Raw genomic sequence first — 15,421 nt, 5'->3', positions numbered from 1 at the left:
GGAAGGTTAAAATAATTCTATTATTTCACAATGATGAAACAGATTGAATATTTCAATTATTCTACTTATTATAGTACACATGGAACAATGCTCTATAATCTGCTTCGATATATATAGGCTCTTTAACCACACCATGGTGGGACTCATACAGTCAATTTGGTTGCGCTTCTCTCGCTGATTCAGTGTAGGAATAAAGTACTTTGCACTTTGCAGATTAGCTTAGTCTGCAGCACTTAAAGGTCAGGATTTATTGTAATGTAAATCACAAAGCAATTTTATCTTGACAGAGATTACATACTGTTACAATATTTCTCGCTGAATCTAGTGATGCATTTGCTTTTTCTTTGCAACTGCTGTGCAAATTGGACCATAGCCCAGAAAAGAAAAAGAGATGGCAGGCTGCTTTGGCTTTTTAGAAACAACTTAATTCTCTTCATTTTTCAAAGTTCCACAAGGAAAAAAAAAAAAACAACAACTCTGAAAATACACATAAAATCATACATAAATACTTGTAAACCTTTACAGACCCTGAGCTCAAATGCACACAGAATCTGTGGATGACTGTCTCTCAAACATTTTGATGTGTTTTGGGAAATAGTATAATTGTTAGTGGCTGACCTCTAATCATTCATACCCAAGTGTCCTGATACATTATCTAAATTGTCTCCATTTTAAGAAAACAAACAGTAAGAAGCATTCATGTTTTCCATGGATAGAAGTCACCAACAAGAAAACTGAATGTAAACAAAGGTGAGGATAAGAGGTCCACTGCTGTCAGTGTCCTTGTAAAAAGTATCAAGAGGCAGAATGATAACACCTTCCCACTTTTTCTGTTTCTTTGGAGACTTCGCTTAAACTAGAAAGGATTGGAACCTGATATCAGGAAGGCTTTTTTGATTACCAGGAATTAAATAAACTACTGAAAGAGTTTTAGGAGTCATTATTTCTGAAATTCTCAAGACAACACCAAGTCTCCATTCTAAATCATGGTCTCAGAGAAGAAACACGAATAAAATGTCACCACAAAGTTTAAACAAGCGTATGTATTAAATTTTGCCAAGTTTTATCAAGGCTTCCTACGTCATTTACATTAATAATGTACAAAAATAGTGGTGAGACTACGACTTACCAGGGAAGGTATCCAAGGCTAACCTTCAACTGCAATTCCTCCATTTCTGTTCCCCTCACCTGGGTCACGACTGGGTATTGATCTTTTCTCCAACTCTTGCAAAGCACTTTTCCTGGAATGAAAGGTGATACATAATAATACTGTTTATTCAAATACTGAGTTGCTTATTCTTTCATCCTACTAGTTGTATCCTATCAAGCAGGGGTTCCCTCTTATCAGTCATTCCAAGTCAATATTTCTATTGCTGCAATTCAATTGTAGTATGGTTTACTTAATTGTTTTCTCTAAATCAATTCATAATTTCGACAAAATGAGTTTATTTTAAAATAATAATTTTTACTTCCAAAATTATAGTTTTGACATGATAATTTAAAAAACAATGTTTTCTGTATACCACTTGAGATGAATTGAAATGGTCTCATGTGCCACCTGTTGTCCGCGGAGCAGATTTTTGGAAACATTACAAGCTATACAGAGTTGTAAAACAGGCTCAACTTGTATGTGGACAACAAATGATACTTTTATTCATAAAATGTAGGCATCCTTATGTACAGTTAGGCTCAGGCACTCCCCATCTGAAAGTTCCCATATATAGATTAATCATACAACCTAGTTTGCTTGGGACAGTTCCAGTTCATGTCTGTTGTCCTGGAGTTCCTTCTTTTACTCTAGAAATTGACCTGGTTTGGATGATACCCAAAAGGGTGAAGCAAATCACCCTCAGAAAACTGAACAGTCAGAACGTTTCTCATTGGCCTTAGTCTTCTCTGCTGGACAAGCAGTTCAACTCTTCCATACACATTATCGTATTTAATCTTCACAACAACCCTGTGAGTTAGTAACATGTAAAAATGACAAATGGGGAAACAGGCTCAGAGAGGTTTAACCAATCAGGGTTCACACAGCTATTATAGGACACAACTAGGACTCACATTGGGTCTCTGATCCATATCAGATCTTTTCTAGGGAATTGGGAGGTATGGGGGTCTCGTAAAGAAAAGGGTGAGGTTTGGGAGGCAGAAGTATTCTGAAAACTAGCCCATTCCCTTTCACAGTGGATTTGAGAAATTACAGCAAGAAATGGACATGTCTGCAATGTTGTCAACATTCCCATTTTATAAGAACTCATTTTCCATTAAAACTATAAGTACTGGTTAGATTGCCAGGATTATAATCAACAGGACTTGTGAGTTAAATGGACTTTTGTGTTCTGCCCTGAAGATCTAATCAGACGCTAAATTACAAGTTAAATTTTATAACTGTTTTCTTCTTTGATGCTGAAAAGAAACAAGAAAATGAGGTGGAGGAAAAGGAGGCACCCCTGTGTGGAGATAGGAAGAAAAGGGGAGGACGCGTAACAAAACAGTCAGCCTGCCTTTTCCGCACGACCCTCCTTTCCTCTGCGCCACTGCGTGCTGCCAAACACATCTATCCTCCCTGCTCACACGGGGGAGGGACGAAAGCTTTACATTACACCACTGGTTTACACCCTGAGAAACGTCGTGTGAGCTGCAAAATACACTTTGAAGCAACTTTCTAAAAGGCACATCTATATTTACCAATGTGTTCCACATGATTAAACTGTGAAATTTGTCTCCAGTTTGGCAATACCTTAGAGAGATGTTGTGAGGTTGAGGAAGAAAATGCCTGTGAAGTGCCTGAAGTTCCACGGTAGGGAAGCACTGTGTATACATCCAAGGTGCTGTTACACGCCTTGAGGCTATATGGGTGCGACAGCAAATAAAATAGCGTAAGTTATGATGTCACAATGTTGTCATGCGACATCATCCACAGTGAGAGCAAGAAAAATCTGTTTTTGAAATGCCTCTTTTCCCCTCCTCTTCAGCATGTTAAGGCATATGGCATCCAAAACTGGTTCACAGTGAACTTCATTTCTGCCACTGCTGTAAATGAAGTTTCTTCCCAGGCAGATGTCAGCGCTAAAAGTTTGGTGCTCATAAATACCAAATTTACATAAAATCTATATAGCTTTTCTTTTTTTTCCCCCAAAAGTCTTTCTTGGTTGATGTAGGCTGATTGGCTGGGACACATAGTTTACTTACTACTGAAGTCATAATACATTTCCATATTCACTAATTTGAAAAACATTAATTACGACTGAGCCACCATGACATTCCTTGAGGTCTCTCTGGTTGTAAATATCATGTGCTAAGTTGAAAGAAAAAAGGAAAACTTATAAAGTTAACTGACACTTTTTGGATTGTTAATTTGGGCCTGTGATTCCAAACTATGGGTCACTATTTATGCAAAAACCATCATTTGTAGATGGAATAAGAAATGAATCTTATATGCACTTTACTCCCTGAAAACACCACCAAAGTAACGTGTTGATAAGGCAAGCTTGAGTTTATTGTTTACTACAGTGGGAGAGGCCACCACCTTGACAAGAATCTGGGCGGTGTTTCAGAAGAGGAAAGGCAACGAACGGTAGGGTATGTTTACGATTTGCAGGATATGTTTTAGGGAGGATCTTTTGGTGTGAGATGGGGGGCTTGATTATGATTGGGCAGATTTGTGATCTAACAGTTTGGGATTGGTAGACACAGAGAAGGGAAGGTTTGAATAAAGGGCTTCAAACCAATTCTTGAAGAGTAAACAGCTGTTTGATACTGGTTTAATTTGAAGAGTCTAATATTGGTTTAAATCGATTTTCAGGAACTTTCTGAAATGAACAATAAAATTATGAGCAACTTTATCTTCCTGGGCAAGAACTTTCTGAACTCGTCAAATCAAGTTGATGAAGACAGTGGAATAATAAAGTCATCTTAATGAAGCCTCTGAATAGACAAGTCATGTTAATATAAACCATAAGCGGTTATGGGCATAGATTGGTTTTGTTCTCAACCTGTAAATTACCAGTGTTATTCAAATCCTACTGGAAAAGTCCAGACCCCAAGAGCAGCTCCTTTTCTGAGGAAAGGACTCACTGTAAGCCACCAAAGCCGACAAAGGCTTCCTCTCAGATGCCACCTCCTTTTACCTTGTTTTGTTGCTGACCACATTCAGATTGGTCCGTTCTAACTCCTCTGTTGCCACCCTCTATAAGATCACTGGCAATTCTTGGCCTATGGAATAAGAGCATTCCTTTCTTTTACATGACTCAACATATCTCTATGTAAACAACGCAGTTTAACACTTTGAGAATAAACCTCAAGTTCTTTGTTAGTATCCCATTGTCGTTCCCATAATAAAAATCGATCCTGTTTATACTGTTTTAGTAAGTCTCCTTTGTCATGTGGATGAAGGCTGATCTTCTCCACGTGTCCCTTGAATTGCACCTTTCCCTGGTCCTCTCTCACTTTCCCACATTTGTGAGTATGTGCATGAATACTATACCCCAATCACATTAAACTGCTTGCAATTCCAGACTATATTCAGCCCTTTCTTGCCTCACTGGAAGATCTTACCCAGGCAGAGGGTGTCAATCGAAAGCTCATCAAAATTCCTTCCTACCCCTTCCCACTGGTTAATTCCTACTCATGTTAAAGATCCACTCAGGTAAAAAATCTCTTCCTCCAAGAAGCCCCTTGCACACATGAAGAAAATGTTCTCCTTTAGTGCTCCATTAATACTTTGTACTTATTTCCATCATCCCACCCATCCCCAATAATAAGGTACTTGTTACAATGTATCATAATTGTCCATTTATTTGCTTACCTCATCCTCCCTATCAATAAGAGACTTGAGAAAAACAACTGTGTCCTAGCATATTTTCTGGGGAAAAAAAGGGCATTCAAGGTATTTTTTTAACAGGTAGTGAGTGAATGAATAGATAAAATTTTATGACTGTGACCAAAAAAAAAAAAATCACAGAACTTTGACAGAATCTCAAGAAATCATCTAATAGATGCTAAAAATAAAAAGGAATACTCAAAGTGTGAATTCCAAGTCAACAATAAAATTTAAAAGAATTAAATTAAAAATTGCACAATCCAGATTAATAACAATTTAAAACTACAAGACCACATTCTGTTGGTAAGGCCGTGGGGAAGGCAGGCACTTTCATTCGTTAATGGTATAAGCATTTCAGAGGAGAATTTGACAATACCTAATAAAACTACTATATATGGATGTCAAAGTTGGACAGTAAAGAAGGCTGATAGGAAAAAGAAAAAAGATTCGTTTGAAATATGGTGTTGGAGGAGAGCTCTAAAGATGCCCTGGACTGCTAGAAACATGAAAGTGGGTTCTAGAGCAAATTAAACCTGAAACATCGCCGGAGGCAAAAATGACAAAAACTAAAGCTGTCCTTTAGGCACACCATGAGAAGGCAGAGTTCTTTGGAAAAGACAATCATGCTGGGGAAAATAGAAGGCAGCAGAAAAAGAGGAAGACTGAATATGAGATGGATTGATTCCATAAAAGAAGCCATAGGTGTGAGTCTACAGGGGCTGAGCTGGGCTGTTGAGGACAGGACCCTGTGGACATCACTCATTCATAGGGTCACCAGGAGTCAGAGCTGACACGACTGCATGTAACAACAACAAAACTACATATGCATTTATTTTTTAACCCAACTATTCCACTTCTAGGTATTTACCCTGAAGATACACTTACAACAATAGGAAAATACATATGCACAAGGTTATTCATTGCAGCATTGTTTATCATTGCAAAATATTAGAAACAACCTAAAAGCCCATAGATAGGATAAACTATGCTACATCCACAAATGGAGAGTTATGCAGCTATAAAAAAAGAATAAGGAGGATCTCTATGAACTGACATGGAGAGATTTGCAGAATATATGGTTAAGAGGAAACAGCAAAATACAAAGAGTATCTATAGTATTTTGTCATTTGTGTAAGAAAAAAAAAACCGTCGAGTGGCACGATGGTTAAGAGCTGGCTTGGGAAGCCAGAGGGCCCCGGTTTGGATCCCACATATGAGGGCCAGTGACACTGCCCTCTATAGCTAAGATGCTGAACAACAGCTCAACCTGGAACTGGGCTGCCGTGAGCCGCCGTGAGCAACCGTCCAGAAGCCGGCAACTGATCTGCCTGGCACAGGAAGAGCACAATGATGGTGCCAACTTGGGCCAGTGAAGCAACGTCCTCTACAACTAGACTGAAGAACAAAAAGTACCTCAACTTGTCTGCTCCCCTTCCCCCAATTCCCCAATAAAAATCTTGGAAAAAAAAAGGGAAAAATAAGAAAAAATACATGTATCTGCTCACTTTATCAAAAACACACAGAGAAAGAATAAAGCAGATACTAATGAAATTGGCTACCTACAGGGGGTGGGAACAAAATGGAAGGAATGGAGGAATAGGAACAGGGTAGAATGGATGAGGGGGAATATCTCTAAGTATCTTCTTATATAATCCATATTTTTCAAACAATGACATTGCTTCATATACACAAAATATAAATGATTAAAAAAACCAGGACTTGGAGAAAACCCAAAATAAAATATAAACAGCTTAATATAATGAGCTTAGTAGAATATAAATGAGCTTAACTGTATATTAGAAAGGAATAACATAACCTTATTTAAGGGAACAAAGAAAAGAGAATTAACCTAAGTAACTTTGGAAAACAACATTTTTAACACATATTTTAAGTCTAAAGACAAAAAAAAAAAGCTACAGAAGAACTGTACCCTAATTAAGCTATTTTGAAACTAAAGACATTCTAGGATTGAACAAATAAATATATTACGGATAGTGAGAATCAGATATCAACCTCACTGTTGGAGAAAGGACTTGCAAATAATGAAAGGAGGAAAAGGTTGTGGTGTTGGATTGGACTTGGAGATTCAAACCCAAGAAGTCATCTTCTCAAACTTTCCTCAGTCAAACTTATGTTCAGAGCTAAATAGGTACATACATACATACATACATACATGCATACATACATACTAAAGAGACTTCCTAGTATCTACATTTAAGCAAAATACATTTTTACAAAATAGAAATATTCAAAATATGAATAATATCCAAAATATTGTCAATAATGTTATGCTACTGTTATTTTCAAAATATTTTTAAATCACCAAAAGTGAAAGTATAGTAATAATGAATCCACATTCAAATAATTTGGGGTTACAAAGTTGAATAACTTTCTTTCCTACTGTACATACCAGAGACTTTCATATACTAATGTGAAATGTGAATTTCCAAGAGCTGAATGTAAGGAGCAGTTCCCAAACTTATATAAACATGGAGCCTTGTGGAGGAGCAGCTTGTAAAGCTAACACTTTAGGAAATACTACCTTTTCGTAAATCTTTAACAATTTCTTTACTTCTTTGAATTTGAAAATTTAAGAAAATTGTTTGATTTATAAAATATATCTCGTCTAGGGATATTTAAACCATTATATCATATACTTTCTCAATAAACTTTACTCAATACCCATTCCCATCTCCATATGTTATTATATATCCATTGATATTATGCACAAAGTAATTCTTTTTATTATAAGGTACACTTGGTTGTTATTAATAAAAAGACATACCCAAAATCACAGCAATATTTTCCCTTTACATTATTAATTTAAATAAAGTCACATAGAAATACATTTAATAGCTATAACAGCTAAAGGGAACAATTTTATAAATTGACTGTGAGAGTCAAATTTGTTGAGACTATACCAATAATATATTACGGCAATGATTTCCAACTATATTGTGTTCCAACTTCTATCTGCAGCATACACATTCTAGGTTGTGAGCTTCCTTCTCTGAGAACAAATTTTCCACCCCATCCAGAGATGGGCCATGGTACCTATGTGTTACCATAAGCCACAATTAATTGGGCCAGATTTGGGTATTAGACTAAAACTTGTCCAATCAGATTCTCTTTCCAGTTAGTTATACTTAAGATTAAGCAATTTTACGTTGTGTCTGCTGGTGGTAAAAACTAAGTTCATATAAATTTGGGGAATTTGGGTTGACTATTTAGATGAAATAGAAAAAAATATATCAATCTGCAGAGAAAACTAATAAAACATACACACCAAGGAAAAGTGTGCATGGCTTTAGAAAGGTGCTTCATAATTATCTATTTTATAAAACATGGTATTTTTCTTTTTTTTTAAGATTTTATTGGGGAATTGGGGGAGGAAACAGCGTTGGGGAATCAGGGAAGGGGAACAGACAAGTTGCTGTCCTTTTGTTCTTCAGTCTAGTTGTGGAGGATGTTGTTTCACTGGCCCATGTTGGTATAATCATTGCGCTCTTCCAGGGTGAGGCAGATTTGGTCACTGGCCATTTGGATGGTTGTTCATGGCGGCTCATGGCAGCTCACGCTGTCTGCCAGCCTCTCACACTGGCTGCTGGCCACTCACAGTAGCTTATGGCAGCCCACTGCAGCCCCACTGCAGCCTGCGCCGTTGCCAGCGACTCACGGCAGCCCAGGTCCAGGTCGAGCTGTTGTTCACCATCTTAGCTGTAGAGGGCGCAGCATTACTGGCCCTCATGTGGGATCTAAACCAGCGGCCCTGCTGCTTAGAGCTCATGCTCCCAAGCCAACTTTTAACAGAGCCACTTGGCCAGTCCATACATGGTATTTTTTTATAATGGATGCTTTACAGTTTTAACAAAGAAAAGTCCCTTCAGTTTGTCGCAACTTACCTGAAATACAATAGGATAGTTATAAAGTAGTAGGTAAATTGTGAGTCACAGAATCACACTGAGAAACTTCTAGTTTGATATAAATAAAAATAAGTAAACAAATAAAAACACTAAGCATTCTCCATTCTCCAAGGTCAAGGTTTCAGATTCTTTACCCACATCTAAAGCAACAGCCTTATTTTTGTAGATGGTTTTTGTGGCTGAGCCACAAAAGAACTCACAGGCTGCCCCTCTATCAGCAGATTTGATTACAGGTAATGAGCTCTTTGTAAGGAAAAACTTAATTCTGTGTGTTTCTCCTTTACTCTCACACACTACCACACTCACGGTACCTCTGATGTCAAATGTGTGGGGTCTTTTCCTCACACCAAGCAATTTTCTGTGACAACAGCTGGGTATCCTACAATTCAATTCAATTCTGATACTAACCAGAGTTAGTGCATACCCCACAAATTGGAGGTCCCAATGACCCCCTCCCCAAATTCAAACATTTGCTAGAACAGCTCACAGAACTCAGAGAAACACTTATTTATATTCTACCAGATTATATTATAAAAGATGTGATAAAGGATACCCATGAACAGTCAGATGAAGAGATACATAGGACAGAATCTGGAATTAAAATGCAACACCTTCCCGGTGGTGATGTGCTGGCTAACCCAGGAGCTCCCTGAACCCTGTACTATGGGAATTTTTTTTTTAAACTTTATTGAAGAACAGTGTGTTTTTCCAGGACCCATCAGCTCCAAGTCAAGACATTGTTTCCAATCTAGTTGTGGAGGGCGCAGCTCACTGGCCCATGTTGAAATTAAACCGTGCCCTAACCAACTGAGCCAACCAGCCACCCCCTACTATGGGAACTATGGGAATTTTAATGGCAGCTTTATCACATAGGCATGATAGAATATTAACCCCATTTCCAGCCCCTCTCCTGTCTCCAGAGAATGGAGGGTGGGGCTGAAAGTTTCAAGCTCCTGATCATGGTTTGGTTTTTCTGGTGACCAGCCCCCAACCAGAAAGCCACCTAGAGTCACTTCATTAGAACAAAAGACATTCCTGTCACCCAGGAAATTCCAAAGGATGTAGGAGCTCAGTGTCAGACACTACTGTCACAATGGAAACTGTGAAGGTCTTAGGAGATTTGTGTCAGGAACGGGTTAAAGATAAATGGTAGAACAAAAGAGTCTTCTAGCATCCCTATTTATAAGGATTTTAGGAGCTCTGTAACAGGAAGGGGGAAGGGATACAGACAGAGACCAATTTATATATTTTTTATTACTTCACAGCCCTGCTGGAACAACTTCCACCATCTTGTTAACTGCCGGTGACTGATATGACCCACCTAGAAAGCCAAAGTTGAAACCTAGAGACACTCCTTGCCTTAGGAGGATAGATATTAGAAGCGTTAACTATGCGATGTGTGAGATTTCAACTCTTCCTAAATAATTAATGTATGATAACCATTTGGGTTAAAAAAAAAATCAAACTATTCATTTGAAAGACCAACTATTCAATGAGTGATCTGTGGATGGAAATCTGTGTTAAGGTATCGAAACATCATTTTTGTTTACATTTTTTATTGGTTCAATGAGACTGAACTATTATGTGATAATGACCTCCAAAATATAGGAACTTAATACATCCAGTTTTATTCTTTCCATGATAAATATTAAAGGACGATCACAGGAGATTTCCATCCTGTCACTAAGTCACTAAGAAACTCGGGCTGTGGAAGCTCTGTCTTAACATATAGCTTCATGACCATCACAGCAAGGGACACCATACAATGCACACAGGCTCTTGCCACTCCCACCTCCTAATATATTGACAGATATCACTTCTGCTCATATCTCATTAGCCAAAACATGCGATTAGTCCATAGTCCACCTAACTAACTTCAGAAGGGGTGACAATTCAATCCTTCCATTGGCCCCAAATTAGACCGGAATGCCTGTGGATACATTATGATGTTATTTTGCATTTGAGCACCTGACAATTTACATCTCTTTGTGAGAAGTAGGAAAACAATCAGGGTCACTCCATAGTTTCTTCTCACTTAAGGCTCAAGTCCGGCCCACACATTTCTACTCATATCCAGCACTTGAAACACTTCTGGGCCAGCTTATCATGATGTAGAAGAATCCACTAAGAGATTTTGGGATAGATACCAGCAACCTTTCAGAAATCAAGGAAAGACGATTTGTGTACACAAGGGAAATAGTGAGGCCTTGCTTTTCACAATTATCTTCTACCCCCATAGTCCATCCGTTTTTGCATCTTTAGAGTAAAAGCATTTTTTTGTTTAAAAAAAGCAATGTATGCTCAGGAACTTCAGAAAGGGCAGAAAAGCATCAGGACAATTAAAAGTACTCCTAGTCCCTAGCCAGAGATATCCATCTCTATTATAGAGAATCTCAAAACATATGCAAAAGTATCTAGGTATTTGATAATGATGCAATGGGAATTTGTATACATCAATCTTTGTGCAAATCTCTAAGTATTTATCAGATTTGACTAATAAAAATATAACTAAATCAAAAAGTATAAACATTTTTAAAATTCTTAATGTGTATTGCTCACATAAAATCTATGAGGTCAGAAACTTTATCTTATTCGCCTCTGGGTCAGCAGAGCCAGAAAAGTGACTGGCACATAGGAGACATTCACTAAGAATGAGCCAAATGAATGAATGAATATATTGCTCAGGGGCTTTCCAAAATAAACTGTACTTTCAAATATAATTATTCCCACAGAAAGTTAAATCTATCACTTGTCGCCATCTTGGACTAATTCATTATTTAGCTAATTTATTTCTTTTTGGTACTCACTAAAGGAATAGGTGTATTTCATGAAGTAGTATATAGCGGAAGGATACAAATTTACTTTTCCTTCTAATTTCCCCCCCACAATTTCCCTGGGAATTTAGGATTCAACAATTTATTTGATAATCTTGCAGCAAGAAAAAGAAAGACACTCAATAGGCTGAAAATGTTTTTATTTTCCTAAAGCGTGGGTAGGAAATAGATGCTTATAGGTGAATACAGGAAATATAAGTAACTAGTGTGTGTCTGTGTGTGTCTGTGCACCCACTAATGGCCACAATAGCATCAATTACATTTTGTCCCAGAGTAACAATTGGTCATATTCCTCAAATTAATCCACATTCAAAATTCATATACTGTTTCCCATTTCTACACAGTACCATGATTCCAGAACAGCCTTTGGCAAATTCTTTGGCTTGCTTGACTCACTGTTCTCTAATAATACAAAGTATACATGAAGTACTACAGTTTGATATACAGCTTCTATATCTCAGTTCCTAAATTAAGGCCTTTCACAGAGCTTTTAATAATACAGTCCCACGCTCCTAGAACTACAAACTAAGTTAAAAATCATTCCTCCTTTGCCTTTCAGCAAATTTCAGTTCTCTCCTCTAATTGTGTGCATGTAAATACTATTAATGCTAATGGAGGCAATGCCCATGCATACAGAGTGACTGTATCTCTAAATCACACTTGAATCTGTAGCTACATAACTCTGGCATCTGTCCACATGATACATGTGTTCCAATACACACTGTATGCCTGTTACTTCCTGTCTGGATATTAAAATGTATTCATGTATTTTTAGTAGCTATTACAACATTTTGGCCAACAAATTTTCTTATTGTTATACATGTGTTGAGTTTTAAGTGGGTGCTAGTTTCAACCGTAAACATTCCTGGTTTATTATAATGCAATTAGAATATAAATTCAACTCCTGACCAGGTTATATTTGTTTTCGAAAATGGAAATTTTCTGTTGTTTTTCCACCTGGTTAAACATATGTAGTAAAGAGGAAACATAGTGCAAACAAAATAAATATAAGTAACCTAGTTGCTGGTTTCTGTACTGAATCATGGTTACCTTTACATAATAAAAAAACATTTTAATGCCTGCATTAAAAAAAGTTACATGACATATTTGTTTTACTTATACTAAAAATATTTTATTAACCACATTAACATTTTAGAGTAAAGTGGTTAACTAAATAATTTTACATCATGTTTACATAATCCTAACGAATGTTCTCTAAAACCAGGTAAATCTAACATTACCCATTTCTCCAGAGGACCTTATGCATCTCCATCTTCACATTCCTTCTTTCCTTTTCTACTTTCCCACAACGTTTCCCCCAAAGGTGAAAAAAAAGGAAGACAATCCTGAAATATGCAAAATATTGCAAGGCCAAAATTCATATACTTTGAGGTGAGATAAATGTGGCAATTTTTCTCTATAACTGATCTTTTATTCTGGAGTCCCATTCCTATAGATGAGAGAAATTTGCATTTTAAGCTACGAATATTCAGTCCATGCAAAACTCAAAGTCCGTGTCAGGGCTGTTTTTCACCTTCCCATCTCCTTTCCCCTTCCTTCCCCTTTCACCTTCTGGGAAGAGCAGAGGTAGAGCAAAGGTTTCCTATCCTCAGGCAGTAGCTTAGCAGAGCTCCCCTGCAGTGCCACAGTTTTTCTCAGTTCTTTTGGATGCCTCCCAGAAAGTCCCCAGCCTCAACCACAGCCTCTAGTCATACAATCCATTTTCGGCAGGAACTTCAGATTATATGGAACCCACACGATACCAGACCCTTCATACAGCCCTGTTCTTTAGCCATCTAATCTCTTACATAGTGACATATTGATTGTGGCTTCATTTTAATTTCAGGACTTCTCTAAAAGACTTTCAATTTCCTGGGCTATATCTTGAGAAACCAGGACTAAGGGTCCTTTCACTCGGTATCTGAGTGTTTCTATCACCCTTAATCTCTACCTACAACACCCCTCTCTAAATTTCAACCTGAAGGTGGGCAGCCAGGACATTCACCTCTGACCTTTTCTCCCTTTTTCTCTCCTCTTCCTAGTGAATTTTTACTTTCCCTGCCTATCTCACAGAACTATCGCTAAAATGTATTATTAATATATTTCTTCTTCCCTATTCCATGGCATTTGCCTTTCTCTTCCCTTATTCCTTGTTAACATAATCCTGACTTTATTCAAGTATGGATCAGAGGTGTGTTTCAGGAAAACTGAGCCCCTCCCCAATTTCAGAGAGTATTATCTGGATTAAGCCAACCTTGGCAATTCCATTATTCTGGCTATTTAGTTTAGGACTGACACGTGATGCAGTTATGACCATTGAGATGTTAGGAGAAACGTGCTGGGGACTTCTGGCAAAATGTTCCTTTCTTAAAAAGAACCGTGAATATGATGCCCTCTTCTCCCATGCAGCCTTTGGATATTATTCATGAGGACATGAGGCCTGGGATCGCTACCCTCACCTGTCTCGCACCTATGAAAAGAGAAGCCAGAATGCTAAGAAAGGCAGCCCAGAAGTTATTAAGTGATAAATACACATAGTTTAAGGAGTTAATGAGCTCTACAAAGTTTTCATTTAAAAAAAAAAAAAAGCAGTCCTTACCATCCTATCCTACTACCCAGAAACACTCTCAGTTGTTTAAATTGAATCTTTTGGTATTCATTTTCCAATCTTTCACTATGAGAATGTATTAGTTTGATAGGGCTGCCATAACAAAATGCCACAAACTGGGTGGCTTCAGTAACAGAAATTATTTTCTCACAGTTCTAGAGGCTAGAAGGTCAATACAGTAAGCCTCGACTTACGAACGAGTTCCGTTTTGGGAGAATGTTCGTAATTCGGATTTGTTTGCAAGTCTGACAAAGTGAGTCTGAAACACCTTTGACACAAATATACAATGTAAAGCCAATGGTTGAACAATTCATGTTATAAGAACAAGTGATGTCTACCATCTTTTCGCCTTAGTTCAATCTCTCAATTGTTTTCACTTTTGTTTCCATGGTTATTGCTTTGCGCTTCCTAGCAGTCCCCTCCACATCAGCACTGCTTTTCCTCTTGCTTCCGGACATCCTGGGCTCTGGTTGAGCACTGTGCTACTGTGCACTATTGCACTGTACGGTAAGCACACAGCAGCACAACTGTGACAACGTCCAGCAGACACGTGAGCTACTTCTGCGATTTGTTCGCATCTATGAATGTTCATAATGCGAGGTCCATTTGTATCTGCGGAAGTTTGCAACTCAAATGTTTGTAAGTCGGGGACTTATTGTATCCAAGTGTCAAGTTTGGTTTCTCCTGAGGCACCTTTCCTTGTTTTGAGGACGTCCGCCTTCTCTGCATGCTGTGTGAAGGGCTTGCTGTGTCCTGACATGGTCTTTTCTCTCTGTCCATGCATCCTTTGTGTCCCTCTTGGTGTGTTCTAGTTTCTTCTTATAAGGACACCAGTCAAATTAGATTTGGGCCCACCCTACAGGCCTCATCTTAACTTAATCACCTCTTTAAAGTTTCTATGTCCAAAAACAGTCACACTCCAAGGTACTGGGGGTTAGGACTTCAACATATGAATTTGGTGGAGGGACACAATTCAGTCCATAACAGATAACAAATTGAAAATATTTATATAGCAATATGGTGGTATTCTAAGTTCACATATACATTATTCTCACAGTATCTAGATCTGTGTGATGTGTTATTATCCCAGTTTTACAGATGACTACTAATGCACAAAAAGTCAAGTATCTTGTTCAAGGCATACTGCTAGAAAGTAACAGATTCAAACATAGGATGTCTGAACCCAAAGTTCAGGTTCTCAATACTAAAGCATGCTCCATTCCTTTTTTTTTTT

This window comes from Hipposideros armiger, unplaced genomic scaffold (genome assembly GCF_001890085.2).
Source record: "Hipposideros armiger isolate ML-2016 unplaced genomic scaffold, ASM189008v1 scaffold_57, whole genome shotgun sequence".
In the NCBI taxonomy this organism is placed as follows: domain Eukaryota; kingdom Metazoa; phylum Chordata; class Mammalia; order Chiroptera; family Hipposideridae; genus Hipposideros; species Hipposideros armiger.
The sequence above is the reverse complement of the archived record's forward strand: the minus strand, read 5'-3'. Positions refer to the sequence as shown.